At 47.1% G+C, this 18,520-nt stretch overlaps 1 long non-coding RNA gene across 1 annotated transcript; it reads left to right on the top strand.

The window, feature by feature from the left end:
* Nucleotides 1-298: 298 nt before the first annotated feature.
* On the top strand, nt 299-12,714 carry LOC121008871. Its single transcript, XR_005780629.1, has 3 exons — nt 299-431; nt 2,428-2,438; nt 12,702-12,714. It is a non-coding gene; the product is annotated as an uncharacterized LOC121008871 (long non-coding RNA).
* The last annotated feature ends 5,806 nt before the right edge of the window (nt 12,715-18,520 follow it).

Here is an 18,520-nt window from a genome sequence, read left to right as displayed (position 1 = left end):
TGACAGGCATCACTCTTAGAATCACTGCACACTTCACTTATTTGGGCAGTTACGGGGCCAAAACTGACCAAATAACTTAAGTGTGAACTCAGCCTTACAGGTCGATGTTAGCGCCAGTTATAAAGAATAGCCCCTGACGAAGCCTTTGGGCGAAACCCGGGTCGGGCAGCGATATTTCAGATGGTGTTATATGCTGATTTTTTGCGGTGCTTTTTGTGAGTATAATAAAGCCTTTATTCTTTGAAATATTCACGGGTACTGCACTATGTTGCTGATCATTTGAAAGGTTACCCCTGCCCTGTGAATTTTTGGTCGGCAGTGTGGCGTGTTCTTGTGGGGGAGTTTCAGCGTGGGATACGAATTAACTGCGCTTTCCTTCAACAAGGCGTTTTCCAACTCTATCTCCTTAGAAGCGCGGACCTGGACTTTTGGTTTGTTTGATTATAAAGAATAGTGTTGAGCGCGAATATTCGAATAACACTTTTTTAGCGAATATCGCAACTTCGAGAATTTGCGAATATTTCAAATATAGTGCTATATATTCGCTATATCGAATATTCGTCGATTTTTTACATCTGAAAACATGATTCCTCCCTGCTTCTTGCTTGTGGGCCAATGAGTCATTGGCCCACAAGCAACTTAAGCAGGAAGGAATCATGTTTTCATATGGAAAAAAAATGTACAAATATTCTAAAAAACAAATATATAGCAATATAGCGAATATATTCGTTATTTAGAATATTCGCTTTTTTTCCCCCAATCTGTACAGTTGTTCGCATACTCCTCCCCGACAAGCGTCCCCATCACCATGGGAACCCCTGTGGGTTAGAATATTTTATCGGATCTGAGTTTTCCCTGGGATCGTGAAAACTCAGATCCGATGGTATAGTCTAACCCACAGGCGTTCCCATGGTGATGGGGACGCTTGTCAGGGAGGAGTATGCCGAACAACTGTACAAGTTGGAAACAAAAAAGTCAAATATTCTAAATAACGAATATATTCGCTATATAGCTATATATTAATTTTTTTGAATATTCGTCATATTCTAAAACAAGAATATATAGCAATATAGCGAATATTCGCTAAATACAAATATAGAGCAATTTAGGCCTCTTTCACACTTGCGTTGTCCGGATCCGGCGTGTACTCCACTTGCCAGAATTACACGCCGGATCCGGAAAAACGCAAGTGTACTGAAAGCATTTGAAGACGGAACTTCCAAATGCTTTCAGTGTTACTATGGCACCCAGGACGCTATTAAAGTCCTGGTTGCCATAGTAGGAGCGGGGATCGGGGGAGCGGTATACTTACAGTCCGTGCGGCTCCCGGGGCGATCCAGAATGACGTCAGAGCGCTCTATGCGCATGGATGACGTGATCCATGTGATCACATGATCCATGCGCTTGGGGCGCCCTGACGTCACTCTGAAGCGCCCCGGGAGCCGCACGGAAGGTAAGTACACTGCTCCCCCGCTCCCCACTACACTTTACCATGGCTGCCAGGACTTTAGCGTCCCGGCAGCCATGGTAACCATTCAGAAAAAGCTAAATGTCGGGTCCGGCAATTGGCCCGAAACGACGTTTAGCTTAAGGCCGGATCCGGATCAATGCCTTTCAATGGGCATTAATTCCGGATCCGGCCTTGCGGCAAGTGTTCCGGATTTTTGGCCGGAGCAAAAAGCGCAGCATGCTGCGGTATTTTCTCCGGCCAAAAAACGTTCCGTTCCGGAACTGAAGACATCCTGATGCATCCTGAACGGATTTCTCTCCATTCAGAATGCATTAGGATAATCCTGATCAGGATTCTTCCAGCATAGAGCCCCGACGACGGAACTCTATGCCGGAAGAAAAGAACGCAAGTGTGAAAGAGCCCTTAGCTAATATAGTGCTATAATCAGTTTTTTATAGTCTTATTTTTTTTTTCTCTTCTGAACTTCAGATTTGGAAAGAATTTACACTATTAAAAAAAAATATTATAGCACTATATTAGCTTAGCTAAATTGCTCTGTTTGTATTTTCTCGAATCTCGCTATATTGCTATATTTTGTTGTTTTAGAATATGACGAATATTTTTAAAATGAATATATAGCACTATATTTACTGCTATATATTCTTTTTTGATCAACTTCGCATTACGCGATTTTTACATTTTAGATTAATCGCAATCGCGAAAATAATCTCGAATACGAATATTCGCAAATATGAAACGAATATTCTAGCGAATATTGCGAATTCTAATATGGGACCTGCCGCTCATCGCTAATAAAGAACCGTGCACAGACCCAAGATCCTACTGTAGCGTGAAAGAGTGCACTACTGTTACACCGTCGTCAGCTGATTCCACATAGATGTCTACAGAACCTGTTCTATTAAACACTTATACAAGTAGAGCACCCCTGACAGAGTGGAGAGGGTGTCAGCAGTAAGTTTGTGTTGACGTCACTGATTATTTTGCCCTTCCTCTGATCCGTCAGAACAATAACCCCCAAAAAATTGATCCTGTCTTTTGAGCATCTGCCTTCCATCAAAGTAAGCAAGCAACAAAGGTTATAGGAGGTGCTAAGGTGGAACCCCCCACACACACACCCCACTAATTAAACAGGAAGACAAAAGTCTGCCCTATATAAATGATCAGACAATGCAATAGGCAGGTATATCAGAGTCTTACATAAATCACAGGAAATAAACAGTGAAAAGAGCGACAATTCAAGTAAATACAGACCGCAGTGCGACAGGACCACCACCGCTTCCCCGACACACAATTTGCCCTTCAGCTTCTTCATGCCCCCATGTAAGAAGCTTAGTAGGGGGGGGGGGTGTGGAGGGTTCCACCTTAGCACCTCCTATAACCTTTGTTGCTTGCTTACTTTGATGGGAGGTATAGTGGAGATGTGAAGCTGTAGGAAGGGACTGAATGCACAATGTATTTGTACTTATATGAATTCCTCCTTATCCTTTCTTTGACTATATGACCTGTGTTGCTACTGTTCCACCGCCTACTGCCATATTTGGATCTATTTTTACTGATGATTAGCATTATGTATTGTATATTTTTTTTATATATATATATATGTATTTGAAATAAAGATGTTATTTAATATTTAATAGTGGTGTGGTGTCATGGTGTTGCAATTGATTGGGACCACACACTGGTTGTGTTATTTGGATATAATTCTTTGGTGTATTATTAGTAACCCTTGAACATGAAACAACATCAGAATGTAAACTACTCTTACTGTCATGTTCTATAGTGGGTCCACCTGACCCCTAGAACAACACCACAACAGTAAGAGAGACAAGACAGTGAGCCCTCCGGGAAAGAGCACACACTTAATCCAGCTCACCTCCCTGGTTGGAAAATGCAGTCCCGGTTCCAGGAGCCTTCAGGTGTGACCCCGCTTTAATCAGCACAATATTGAAAGGAATGGCTCCGGATTCTCATAGAGGTCCTCTAAAAACTACTTCTTTATTCAGACATAATAGTTTACAGCAGACACATCCACCAGGTACACAAAAGCTGTTGACGCGTTTCGGAACTGAGTCCCTCCGGGAAACCATGGAGCCCCCTTCCGGAGGAATCACACATATGGAAACATCTTGCATGCATGCTGGGACAAACAACACCAACAGACCAGACATGAAACAACAACAAGACGTACAACACACCCTGAACGCAAACCCACACCAAACATACAGCAAATGAAGTAGGGTACAATGAGGATACAAAAGAAAGACAATGTATGTCCAACAAGTAGGCCCTCAAGGACTTGGTAGGTTCACCCAGGAAAGGAGCAGAGCTCCATCACCAAGCAAGGTTTATATTACCTGTGGCTACGCTGGCAACAGCATGCACGGCAACCGTGTCACGGCGCACACAAAAGGTCGTGACACCTTACAGCTAGTGATGGACGAACATCGGCCGGGACGGTTCGCAAACGCGATCAAATGTTTGCGAACCGCAAGTTCACGGCGGGCCCCATTCACTTTAATGGCAGGCGAACTTGAAAAGCCTTAAGCTCATATTTACAGATAGTAAACAAGTAGTCCCACAACATGGACAGTGACATACTAGAGGGGGATCAATGACAAAAACTCCAACAAAAAATATGCATCTTAATCAGGGGAAATTTTTATGCGTCTTAAAGGGAAATTCTCTGAAATGTGCCCTGTTGGAGCCTAGAAAATTTATATTTTGGGCCACGGGAGTACGGGCCTTAAAAATTAGGCATTCACCTAATAAAAGAAATTCTAATTATGTGGCTCGAGGTACATTATGCGGACAATGGATAAAAATTTTGCTGTAGGCCACTGGACTACAGACCCCAAACATTAGGCATTCATCGGACAGAAAAGATCAAGTGATTATGTGGCCGGAGATATATTACACGGTCAATGGATATCAGTTTTACTGCAGACCAGTACAAATACAGGTCAAATACATGTGTTTAAAAGAACTAAAAATATAAAATTGAATTAAAAACATGGCTAACGAAATCCCCCCTCTTGAAAAAAATAACTAATAATAATAGTTGAAATTCGATAACACGTGGTCGTTAGAGTTGAGCGAACACCTGGATGTTCGGGTTCGAGAAGTTCGGCCGAACTTCCCGGAAATGTTCGGGTTCGGGATCCGAACCCGAACCGAACTTCGTCCCGAACCCGAACCCTATTGAAGTCAATGGGGACCCGAACTTTTGGGCACTAAAAAGGCTGTAAAACAGCCCAGGAAAGAGCTAGAGGGCTGCAAAAGGCAGCAACATGTAGGTAAATCCCCTGCAAACAAATGTGGATAGGGAAATGAATTAAAAAAAAAATTAAAAAAAAAAAAATGACCCAATATCAATTGGACAGAGGTCCCATAGCAGAGAATCTGGCTTCACGTCAGCAGAGAATCAGTCTCTTCATGCCATAGCAGAGAATCTGGCTTCATGTCACCCACCACTGGAAGAGGCCACTGTCACATATTTAGGCCCCGGCACCCAGACAGAGGAGAGCGGTCCCATAACAGAGAATCTGGCCTTATGTCAGCGCAGAATCTGTCTTCATGTCATAGCAGAGAATCAGGCTTCACGTTACCCACCACTGGAACAGGCCACTGTCACACATTTAGGCCCAGGCACCCAGGCAGAGGAGAGAGGTCTCGTAACAGAGAATCTGGCCTTATGTCAGCACAGAATCTGTCTTCATGTCATAGCAGAGAATCAGGCTTCACGTCACCCACCACTGGAACAGGCCACTGTCACACATTTAGGCCCAGGCACCCAGGCAGAGGAGAGAGGTCCCGTAACAGAGAATCTGGCCTTATGTCAGCGCAGAATCTGTCTTCATGTCATAGCAGAGAATCAGGCTTCACGTCACCCACCACTGGAACAGGCCACTGTCACACATTTAGGCCCAGGCACCCAGGCAGAGGAGAGAGGTCTTGTAACAGAGAATCTGGCCTTATGTCAGCGCAGAATCTGTCTTCATGTCATAGCAGAGAATCAGGCTTCACGTCACCCACCACTGGAACAGGCCACTGTCACATATTTAGGCCCAGGCACCCAGGCAGAGGAGAGAGGTCCCGTAACAGAGAATCTGGCCTTATGTCAGCGCAGAATCTGTCTTCATGTCATAGCAGAGAATCAGGCTTCACGTCACCCACCACTGGAACAGGCCACTGTCACACATTTAGGCCCAGGCACCCAGGCAGAGGAGAGAGGTCCCGTAACAGAGAATCTGGCCTTATGTCAGCGCAGAATCTGTCTTCATGTCATAGCAGAGAATCAGGCTTCACGTCACCCACCACTGGAACAGGCCACTGTCACACATTTAGGCCCAGGCACCCAGGCAGAGGAGAGAGGTCCCGTAACAGAGAATCTGGCCTTATGTCAGCGCAGAATCTGTCTTCATGTCATAGCAGAGAATCAGGCTTCACGCCACCCACCACTGGAACAGGCCACTGTCACACATTTAGGCCCAGGCACCCAGGCAGAGGAGAGAGGTCCCGTAACAGAGAATCTGGCCTTATGTCAGCGCAGAATCTGTCTTCATGTCATAGCAGAGAATCAGGCTTCACGTCACCCACCACTGGAACAGGCCACTGTCACACATTTAGGCCCCGGGACCCAGACAGAGGAGAGGTTCATTCAACTTTGGGTTGCCCCGCAATATAATGGTAAAATGAAATTAAAAATAGTATTGAATGAGGAAGTGCCCTGGAGTAGAATAATATATTGTTAAGGGGAGGTAGTTAATATCTAATCTGCACAAGGGATGTACAGGTCCTGTGGGATCCATGCCTGGTTCATTTTTATGAACGTCAGCTTGTCCACATTGGCTGTAGACAGGCGGCTGCGTTTGTCTGTAATGACGCCCCCTGCCGTGCTGAATACGCGTTCAGACAAAACGCTGGCCGCCGTGGACAATTTGGAGACCCAGAAGTGGATTGGGGCCGAACCATCAGTCAGTACGTGGAATGGTGTGTGCACAGGTACTGTTCCACCATGTTAGTGAAATGTTGCCTCTTGCTAACACGTTCCGTATCAGGTGGTGGTGCAGTTAGCTGTGGCGTGTTGACAAAACTTTTCCACATCTCTGCCATGCTAACCCTGCCCTCAGAGGAGCTGGCCGTGACACAGCTGCGTTGGCGACCTCTTGCTCCTCCTCTGCCTTCGCCTTGGGCTTCCACTGGTTCCCCTGTGACATTTGGGAATGCTCTCAGTAGCGCGTCTACCAACGTGCGCTTGTACTCGCGCATCTTCCTATCACGCTCCAGTGTAGGAAGTAAGGTGGGCACATTGTCTTTGTACCGGGGATCCAGCAGGGTGGCAACCCAGTAGTCCGCACACGTTAAAATGTGGGCAACTCTGCTGTCGTTGCGCAGGCACTGCAGCATGTAGTCGCTCATGTGTGCCAGGCTGCCCAGAGGTAAGGACAAGCTGTCCTCTGTGGGAGGCGTATCGTCATCGTCCTGAGTTTCCCCCTCTGAGTCACTTCGAAGAGACTGGCCTGAAAGTGCTAAAAATGACCCCTCTTCCTCCTCTTCCTCCTGGGCCACCTCCTCTTCCATCATCGCCCTAAGTGTTTTCTCAAGGAGACATAGAAGTGGTATTGTAACGCTGATAACGGCGTCATCGCCACTGGCCATGTTGGTGGAGTACTCGAAACAACGCAACAGGGCATACAGGTCTCGCATGGAGGCCCAGTCATTGGTGGTGAAGTGTGTCTGATCCGCAGTGCGACTGACCCGTGCGTGCTGCAGCTGAAACTCCACTATGGCCTGCTGCTGCTCGCACAGTCTGTCCAGCATATGCAAGGTGGAGTTTCACCTAGTGGGCACGTCGCATATGAGGCGGTGAGCGGGAAGGCCGAAGTTACGCTGTAGCGCAGACAGGCGAGCAGCGGCAGGGTGTGAACGCCGGAAGCGCGAACAGACGGCCCGCACTTTATGCAGCAGCTCTGACATGTCGGGGTAGTTGCGAATGAACTTCTGCACCACCAAATTCAGCACATGCGCCAGGCAAGGGATGTGCGTCAAACCGGCTAGTCCCAGAGCTGCAACGAGATTTCGCCCATTATCGCACACCACCAGGCCGGGCTTGAGGCTCACCGGCAGCAACCACTCGTCGGTCTGTTGTTCTATACCCCGCCACAACTCCTGTGCGGTGTGGGGCCTGTCCCCCAAACATATGAGTTTCAGAATGGCCTGCTGACGTTTACCCCGGGCTGTGCTGAAGTTGGTGGTGAAGGTGTGTGGCTGACTGGATGAGCAGGTGGAAGAAGAGGAGGAGGAAGCTGAGTAGGAGGCGGAGAAGACAGGAGGCAAAGAATGTTGCCCTGCGATCCTTGGCGGCGGAAGGACATGCGCCAAACAGCTCTCCGCCTGGGGCCCAGCCGCCACTACATTTACCCAGTGTGCAGTTAGGGAGATATAGCATCCCTGGCCGTGCTTACTGGTCCACGTATCTGTGGTTAGGTGGACCTTGCCACAGATGGCGTTGCGCAGTGCACACTTGATTTTATCGGACACTTGTTTGTGCAGGGAAGGCACGGCTCTCTTGGAGAAGTAGTGGCGGCTGGGAACAACATACTGTGGGACAGCAAGTGACATGAGCTGTTTGAAGCTGTGTGTGTCCACCAGCCTAAATGACAGCATTTCATAGGCCAGTAGTTTAGAAATGCTGGCATTCAGGGCCAGGGATCGAGGGTGGCTAGGTGGGAATTTACGCTTTCTCTCAAATGTTTGTGAGATGGAGAGCTGAATGCTGCCGTGTGACATGGTTGAGATGCTTGGTGACGCAGGTGGTGGTGTTGGTGGTACATCCCATGTTTGCTGGGCGGCAGGTGCCAACGTTCCTCCAGAGGCAGAGGAAGAGGCCGAGGCGGCGGCAGCAGCAGCAGAAGAGGCCGAGGCGGCGGCAGCAGCAGAAGAGGCCGAGGCGGCAGCAGCAGAAGAGGTAGAAGGGGGAGCCTGAGTGACTTCCTTGTTTTTAAGGTGTTTACTCCACTGCAGTTCATGCTTTGCATGCAGGTGCCTGGTCATGCAGGTTGTGCTAAGGTTCAGAACGTTAATGCCTCTCTTCAGGCTCTGATGGCACAGCGTGCAAACCACTCGGGTCTTGTCGTCCGCACATTGTTTGAAGAAGTGCCATGCCAGGGAACTCCTTGAAGCTGCCTTTGGGGTGCTCGGTCCCAGATGGCGGCGGTCAGTAGCAGGCGGAGTCTCTTGGTGGCGGGTGTTCTGATTTTGCCCACTGCTCCCTCTTTTGCTACGCTGTTGGCTCGGTCTCACCACTGCCTCTTCCTCCGAACTGTGAAAGTCAGTGGCACGACCTTCATTCCATGTGGGGTCTAGGACCTCATCGTCCCCTGCATCGTCTTCCACTCAGTCTTGATCCCTGACCTCCTGTTCAGTCTGCACACTGCAGAAAGACGCAGCAGTTGGCACCTGTGTTTCGTCATCATCAGAGACGTGCTGAGGTGGTATTCCCATGTCCTCATCATCAGGAAAAATAAGTGGTTGTGCGTTAGTGCATTCTATCTCTTCCACCCCTGGGGAAGGGCTAGGTGGATGCCCTTGGGAAACCCTGGCAGCAGAGTCTTCAAACAGCATAAGAGACTGCTGCATAACTTGAGGCTCAGACAGTTTCCCTGATATGCATGGGGGTGATATGACAGACCGATGGGCTTGGTTTTCAGGCGCCATCTGTGCGCTTTCTGCAGAAGACTGGGTGGGAGATAATGTGAACGTGCTGGATCCACTGTCGGCCACCCAATTGACTAATGCCTGTACCTGCTCAGGCCTTACCATCCTTAGAACGGCATTGGGCCCCACCAAATATCGCTGTAAATTCTGCTGGCTACTGGGACCTGAGGTAGTTGGTTCACTAGGACGTGTGGCTGTGGCAAAACGGCCACGTCCTCTCCCAGCACCAGAGGGTCCACTAACACCACCACGACCATGTCCACGTCCGCGTCCGCGTCCCTTATTAGATGTTTTCCTCATTGTTCCCGTTCACCACAATTTTGAGAATGGCAAATTTGGGAATAGTTTTTCAACCCAGAACAAAAAATGTGCTTTTACGGTCACTACAAATAACTTGACCAGCTAAAACAGTACAGATTTTGTTGAATAGAAATGTGAGGCCTGTTTTTTTTTGCGCTGTGTGACAGGTATAGGTTTAATCACAGAATCAGACTTCTATCTGCACGGTAGCGTGTGTCTTAGGTTTTTCTGAATGACACTATCAGCACCTTCAATGTAAGATATCCTTTTTGGGATAGATTTCAAGTAGGCCTCATATACCAGAAACTAGTTATTTTGAGAATGGCAAATTTGGGAATAGTTTTTCAACCCAGAACAAAAAATGTGCTTTTACGGTCACTACAAATAACTTGACCAGCTAAAACAGTACAGATTTGGTTGAATTGAAATGTGAGGCCTGTTTTTTTTTTGCGCTGTGTGACAGTTATAGGTTTAATCACAGAATCAGACTTCTATCTGCACGGTAGCGTGTGTCTTAGGTTTTTCTGAATGACACTATCGGCACCTTCAATGTAAGATATTCTTTTTGGGATAGATTTCAAGTAGGCCTCAAATACCAGAAACTAGTTATTTTGAGAATGGCAAATTTGGGAATAGTTTTTCAACCCAGAACAAAAAATGTGCTTTTACGGTCACTACAAATAACTTGACCAGCTAAAACAGTACAGATTTGGTTGAATAGAAATGTGAGGCCTGTTTTTTTTTGCGCTGTGTGACAGGTATAGGTTTAATCACAGAATCAGACTTCTATCTGCACGGTAGCGTGTGTCTTAGGTTTTTCTGAATGACACTATCAGCACCTTCAATGTAAGATATCCTTTTTGGGATAGATTTCAAGTAGGCCTCAAATACCAGAAACTAGTTATTTTGAGAATGGCAAATTTGGGAATAGTTTTTCAACCCAGAACAAAAAGTGTGCTTTTACGGTCACTACAAATAACTTGACCAGCTAAAACAGTACAAATTTGGTTGAATAGAAATGTCAGGTCTATTTTTTGGCGCTGGGTGACAGGCTCAACTTGCCCCTGATGTAGTTTATGGCCAAAAAATAACCACACTGTTGATGATTAAATGCACTTGGGTGACACAGGCTCAGACTGCACCAGATGTAGTATATGGCCAAAAAATAACCAGACTGTTTATGGTTAAATGCACTTCGGTGACACAGGCTCAGCCTGCAGCTGATGTAGTATATGGCCAAAAAATAACCAGACTGTTGATGGTTAAATGCACTTCGGTGACACAGGCTCAGCCTGCAGCTGATGTAGGATATAGCACAAAATAACCACACTATTGATAGTTAAATACACTTGGTGATAGCTTGTGCTGGTGCACCACAAGTCACAAAATGGCCGCCGATCACCCCAGAAAAAAAGTGATCTAAAAACGCTCTGGGCAGCCTCAAAAAAGTGAGCAAGTCAATATTAGCACTTCAATGATCCACAGCTTCAGATCGATCACAGAATGAAGTCTTTTGGAGGAGTTAATCTGCCTAATCTCGCCCTAACGTCGCAGCTGCAACCTCTCCCTATGCTTGAATCAGCAGAGTGACGTGCAGCGCGACGTGACCCAAGCTTATATAGAGGCTGGGTCACATGCTGCACTGGCCAATCACAGCCATGCCAATAGTAGGCAAGGCTGTGATGGCCTCTTGGGGCAAGTAGTATGACGCTTGTTGATTGGCTGCTTTGCAGCCTTTCAAAAAGCGCCAAGAAAGCGCCGAACACCGAACCCGAACCCAGACTTTTACGAAAATGTTCGGGTTCGGGTCCGTGTCACGGACACCCCAAAATTCGGTACGAACCCGAACTATACAGTTCGGGTTCGCTCATCCCTAGTGGTCGTCACTGGTGTTGAATTCCTCAGAAGCCCCAACAATTATTATTTTACCCTACAGAAAAGAACAATTAAGTATGTGGCTGGGAGGTAGATTACAAGGTTATTGGATATCAATTTTACAGCAGGCCAGTGGACTATAGGCCCCAAAAATTATGCATTCACCATACAGAAAAGAACAAGTAAGTATGTGGCTGGAGGCAGATTACACGGTCACTGGATATTAATTTTACAGCAGGCCAGTGGACTACAGGACCCAAAAATTATGCATTCAGCAGACAGAAAAGAACAAGTAAGTATGTGGCTGGAGGTAGATTACACTGTCATTGGATATCTATTTTACAGCAGGCCAGTGGACTACAGGCCCCAAAAATGATTTATTCAGCAGAAAGAAAAGAACAAGTAAGTATGTGGTTGGAGGTAGATTACACGGTCATTGGATGTCAATTTTTACAGTAGGCAAGGGGACTACAGGCCCCCAAAATTATGCATTCAGCAGACAGAAAAGAACAAGTAAGTATGTGGCTGGAGGTAGATTACACGGTCATTGAATATCAATTTTACAGCAGGACAGTGGAATACAGGCCCCAAAAATTATGGATTCACCATACAGAAAAGAACAAGTAAGTATGTGGCTGGAGGTAGATTACACGGTCATTGAATATCAATTTTACAGCAGGCCAGTGGACTACAGGCCCCAAAAATTATGCATTCAGCAGACAGAAAAGAACAAGTAAGTATGTGGCTGGAGGTAGAATACACAGTCATTGAATATCAATTTTACATCAGGCCAGTAGACAACAGGCCCCAAAATTATTCTTTCACCGGATAGAAAAGAACAAGTAGGTATGTGGCGGGAGGCAGATTAGATTACGAAATCCCCCCTCTTGAAAAAAAACCCTAATAATAATAGTTTAAACACGTGGTCATCACAGGTGTGGAATTCCTCCGAGGCCCAAAACATTAAAGGGAGTCTGTCACCAGCATTTCACTTTTTTAACCCTTCCCACAGCTCCCTAGCATGCTTACAGTTAATAAAAACGTTACCTCTGGCATCAATCCTGGACTTATAGAACCCTCAAAAACGATCTTTATAAGATATGCAAATGAGGGCTTGCATTTGCCGATTTTCGCGTCGTTAGCCGGCGCATGCGCAATAGTTACTGTGATGCCGTACAAGGAATGGGCATCGCAGTGCGCATGCGCTGGCCAAAGGAATGAGTGCGCCGGCGCGGGATATCGGCAGCATAACAAGTTAGTACAAAGGCGGTCAGAGGGAAAGGATGGGCGGGCAGAGGGTAGGAAGGGGCGGGGGGACGCAATGAGAAGGCTGAGCAAGCAGGGCACCTAAGAGAGTAACGCCGCCCTGGGCACTTGCGAGCCCTCATTTGCATATCTCATAAAGATCGTTTTTGAGGGTTCTATAAGTCCAGGATTGATGCCAGAGGTAACGTTTTTATTAACTGTAAGCATGCTAGGGAGCTGTGGGAAGGGTTAAAAAAGTGAAATGCTGGTGACAGACTCCCTTTAAGCATTCAACAGACAGAAAAGGCCTTTTATGCCTCATTATTTACATAAGACAGGGACCATTCTCTGTTCTTGGTGTTGTAGTGATATGTGTGGGCTGGCATGAGGAAATTCAATTAAACGTGGTCGTCAAAGGTGTTGAATTCCTCCGAGATCCATGCCTCGTTCATTTTTAGAAATGTGAGGTAGTCCACACTATCGTGAGCTATGCGTGTGCGCTTATCGGTCACGATCCCCCCTGCTGCGCTAAACGTCCTTTCGGACAGGACACTCGACGAGGGGCAAGCCAAGAGTTCCATGGCAAATTGTGCCAGCTCTGGCCATAGGTCAAGCCTGCACACCCAGTAGTCCAGGGGTTCCTTGCTTCTCATAGCGTCCACATTGGCCGTTAACCCAATGTAGTCGGACACCGGTCGGTCTAGGCGTTCTCAGAGGCTGGATCCGGAGGGCGGCTGTCGATGGGTTGGCTGCAAGAATGATCTCATATCCAAAGTGACCGACACATCTTCAAACTGCCCTCTTCTTGCATGCGCTGTTGGATTGGTACCCGCAACAGTCAAGAGTTTCTCTGTGAGTGGAAATTCCTCTGCCAACGCCCGCAAAAGCAGAATGCAGCATTTCTCGAAGCAAGGCCTGGAAGTGCTGCATTCTGACAGCCCTATGTGATGCTGGTAACATGTCCTCCATTTTGTGTTTGTACCGGGGGTCTAAATATGTTGCCACCCAGTACAGGTCCTTGCCCTTTATGCTTTTTATACGGGGGTCCCTCTTCAAACACTGGAGCATGAAGGCCCCTATTTGCACTAAACTGGAAGCGATGTAGTGGCCTGGTTCCTGCTCATCGTCCAGGATAATGTAGTCCTCGGTCTCCCCCCAGCCACGAACAACACCAGGGATCCCCGAAAAGTTTAAAACATGCTCTTCTTGCTCCTCCTCCGCCCCAGCACCATCCTCCTCTGACTCCTCTTCAGACTTCTGTTGACTTGTTTCAGATGGAGTAGCCTTCCCTGGGAATTCATCCAGCATTGCGACTTCCTCATCTTCCTGCTCCTCGACGGCTTGATCAATGACACTACGAAATGCATGCTCCAGAAAGAAGTCATAAGGTACGATGTATACAATAAAATTTTATTATACTCACAAGAATTTCTATAAAACAAGCTGTGGTGTCTCACAGGGTGAAGTAATTGAGAGTATATATGTGTCTCTCAGGTTCTTAGCATATGCTGAAGAAAGTTATTTAGGAAAGGGTTAAAAAAAAACTAAGCCTGGGTCCTGATGAGCTGCACCTGGGGAGTTGCTAGATAACTGGGCTGTCAACACGCTTGCTCAGAACTTCCTGGGAGTGAGAGAAGCCACATCTCACTGAGGGACCCTGAAGGTCCAGAGCCTGCAAACTGCAATTATCACAGGTTGCTGTTCAGACAGCGTGCTTATTTTGGGTGGACTGAGGATAGCTCATCCACGTCCTAGAGAGGAACCTATTGTTTAGTAAGAGCCTGGACAAGGCTAGGTGTTCCGTTTATGTTTTTGTGTTTTAATGAAACCTGTGAAATAAAGCTGGCAGGAAGCCAGTTGAAATGCACTTCTGTCTCCTGAGGTCTCCTTCTGCGAAATAATCTGACTAATCCACCTACCTTTTCAGCTCTGGAAAGGTGAGCTAAATAACGGACTGTCACAAAGCGAATAATCAATGATAAAAGTCCAATATCCTCCCATATTGGACTTTTATCATTGATTATTCGCTTGTTTTATCGAAATTTTTGTGAGTACAATAAAATCCTTTTTATACGAGCATTGACAGTATTTAACTATGGAAGTGACACTCTTCCTAGGAGCATTATTTGCATGACAGGACACAGAGTGAACACAGAGGGAGAGAATACCTGACTCTAACTGATGTGCCTTTAACCTGCTTGCGCTTGTGAGTATAATTATCGCATGAGTGTAAGATCGATCTAGCGGTATTCACACTATTAGCGCATTTTGGTGTTGCACAGGGTGTAATTTGGAAAATACGTCTGTGGACCCCGGTCTTATTGCATGGTGATGAGAAGGAATACACCTGGATTCTTAGAGGAGAAAAACACGCGGTCTCGTCTGTTTATCTATGCTGTAAGGTACGATGTCACTGATGGTGCCCTGGCTGCGACTGACTAGTTTGGTGATCTCATCAAATGGCTGCAGAAGTCTTGCATGAGCAGCCACTGGCGCGGTGAAAAAAAAACAAGCTCCCCAGAACCTGTCCTGCCGCAGAGATCGTACAGGTAGTCGTTAACTGCACGTTTCTGCTGGAGCAGCCTATCAAACATATACAAGTGGAGTTCCAGCGTGTCGGGCAGTCACAAATCAGACGTCTGACGGGCAGGTGGTGTCGCCGCTGAACGTAAGCAAGGTGAGCCATGGCCGTGTAAGATCTTCTAAAATGGCCAGAAATTTCCTGGCCTGTCGCAAGACGTGCTGGACCCCGAGGTATTTGGCAATGAATCGGTGCACTATTAATTTAAGGGCGTGTGCCATGCATGGCACGTGTGTCATTTTGCCCTGTTTCACAGCGCTCAGCAGATTGGCACCATTGTCGCACACCACTTTACCAACTGTCAAATTGAGTGGAGTTAGCCACTGATCGGCCTGTGACCGCAAAGCTGAAAGGAGTGCAGGACCGGTGTGGCTCTTGGCTTCCAGGCACAACAGCTGCAGCACAGCATGGCAACTTCTCACCTTGCAGGTCAAATAGATTCTGGGGAGCTTGGGGGGTGCAGCGGAAGAGGCTGTAGCAGCGGAAAAGGAGGAGTCAGCAGAGGAGGAAACGGAGGATGGAGTAGGAGGAGGAGAAGAAGAGACAGGCCTGCATACATTCCGTGGTGGTAACACCAAATCCACCTGGGTGCCACGGGTTGCATGCTTGACGGCCGTCAGAAGGTTAACCCATTGGGCAGTAAAAGTTATGTACCTTCCCTGCCCGTGTTTGCTAGACCACGTGTCTGTGGTCAAATGTATCTTTGCACCGACACTGTGTGCCAGAGATACATTAACTTGCCGCTGAACGTGGCCATATAGCTCCGGGATGCCCTTCTGGGAGAAATATTTTCTTCCGGGAACCCTCCATTTCGGTGTGGCAATGGCCACAAATTTTCTAAAGGCCTCAGAGTCCACCAGTTTAAATAGCAGTAGTTGGCGGGCTAGCAGTTTTGACAAGCCAGCGGTCAGCCATTGGGCAAGAGGGTTATCCGGCGTCATCCTCTTTTTAATCTCGAACATTTGGGCCACGGAAGTCTGCCTTTTGCCAGATAAACGCGAGGATGGCACGGTGGAAGGTGGAGTGGAGGACAATTGGGAGGAGAGAGGAGAAGGAGAAGAGGCAGGATGTGGAGCGCAGGGAGTGTGGCTTTGTGGGTTCTGACGGCGTTGCTCCCACTGGGGTTGGTGATGGGAGGCAAGGTGCCTTCTTAAGGCAGTCGTCCCTAGCTGAGTGTTGGGCTTACCGCGACATATGCGTTGACAGCAAAGGCTGCAGATGGCAACACTATTGTCAGCAGCGGACACGTTAAAAAAAGCCCACACTGCGGAGCCATGTGCCGGCGTCCTGGGAGCGCCAGATGTGACCGTGCATGGTAGATGGCTCGCTCCAGATACATTTGCAGTCTGCTTTTTGCCTCCTGTGCACTGTAAGTTCTGCCTGCTTCTCCTCCCTATCTGCTGCTCTGTCTCTCCCTCTGAACTCCCCTCCTCTTCCTCTCTTGTGGGCACCCACGTGATATCCATCGACACGTCATCATCATCACCTTCCCCACCACTAACATTAGAGATCTCGGAGTAGGCAGCAACAGCGGGGTCCAACCTCCTTGGGCTGATCTGGGTACTGTCTTCAGACTGCTGGGTGGCGACCGTTGATACCTCCTGGGTGGTGACCGTTGATGGCTGCGCATCGGAAAGGTCTTGGAATGGATAGGAAAATAATTCCTCTGACTCGAGCGGATGGGATATGGGGTGGTGGTGGTGTCTTTGGGGGTGCACACAGCAGAGAGTGAAGAGGGTGCAGATAGAGAGGATGAGGAGGGTGCAGAAGCGGAAGGCTGAGTGAGCCACTCAACCAAGTCTGGTGCGTCCTTTGACGTAATGGCACGCACCTTCTGCAACATCGCACTTAGTCTCCGGCCTGGTGCACCTGCCCGACCCCTACCACCTCTGCGGAAGGGCCTGCCTCTTCCTCTGACTGTCATTTTTTTAAATGACCCTGTGACAAAAGTCTCTATAGAAGAGCAGTATTTGTGGAAGAAGGTATATAACACCCCTGCTTCAATTTATTTTTTTAGGGGGCGATTTTGTGTATCACACCAGTTTAAATAATTTTTTCCAATACCGTTTGTCACTGTGTGTAGCAGAGGGAACGCAGCAAAACAGCAAACAAATGCTGCTGTACCCAAATGTACTATATAGAAAGTATATTATTGGTATATAACACCCCGCTTCTATCAGTTTTTTTGGGGGGTGACTGGTATATCAAACCAGTTATAATTATTTTTTCCAATACCGTTTGTCACTGTGTGTAGCAGAGGGAACGCAGCAAAACCGCAAACAAATGCTGCAGGACCCAAATGCATATAAACGCATGTTCGGCGAATCGCGAATGGGCAAAGTTCGCCGCGAACCAACCGCTGGGCGAACCGCAAGGCCATCTCTAATTATAGGTATATCACATCCCTGCCTCAATCAGTTTTTTGGGGGGGCAACTGGTATATCACACCAGTAGAAATTATTTGTTCCAATAGCGTTTGTCACTCTGTGTAGCTGCGGTAACGCAGCAGAACAGCAAACAAATCTGCACTACCCAAATGCACTATATAGAAAGTATATTATTGGTATATCACACCCCTGCCTCAATCACTTTTATCAAGGGGCAACTGATATATCACACCAGTTGAAATATTTGTTCCAAGAGCATTTGTCACTCTGTATAGCTGCGGTAACGCAACAGTACTGCACACAAATGCTGAACTACCCAAATGCACTATATAGAAAGTATATTATTGGTATATCACAACCCTGCCTCAATCACTTTTTTGGGGGGGGAAACTGGTATATCACGCCAGTAGAAACTATTTGTTACAATAGCATTTGTCACTCTGTGTAGCTGCGGTAATGCAGCAGAACCGCAAACAAATACTGCACTACCCAAATGCATTATATAGAAAGTATATTATTGGTATATCACACCCGTGCCTCAATCAGTTTTTTGGGGGGACAACTGATATTTCACACCAGTTGAAATTATTGGTTCCAATAGCGTTTGTCACTCTGTGTAGCTGCGGTAACGCATTAGTACTGCAAATGCTGCACTGCCCAAATGCACTATATAGAAAGTATATTATAGGTATATCACACCCGTGCCTCAATCAGTTTTTTGGGGGGCAACTGGTATATCACACCAGTTGAAATTATTTGTTCCAATAGCATTTGTCACTCTGTGTAGCTGCGGTTATGAAGCAGAACAGCAAACAAATGCTGCACTACCCAAATGCACTATATAGAAAGTATATTATTGGTATATCCCACCCCTGCCTCAATCACTTTTTCTGGGGGGCAACTGGTATATCACACCAGTTGAAATTATTTGTTACAAGAGCGTTT

The sequence above is a fragment of the Bufo bufo genome, chromosome 7 (genome assembly GCF_905171765.1).
Source record: "Bufo bufo chromosome 7, aBufBuf1.1, whole genome shotgun sequence".
NCBI lineage: Eukaryota > Metazoa > Chordata > Amphibia > Anura > Bufonidae > Bufo > Bufo bufo.
This window is presented reverse-complemented; position numbering and strand designations above follow the sequence as displayed.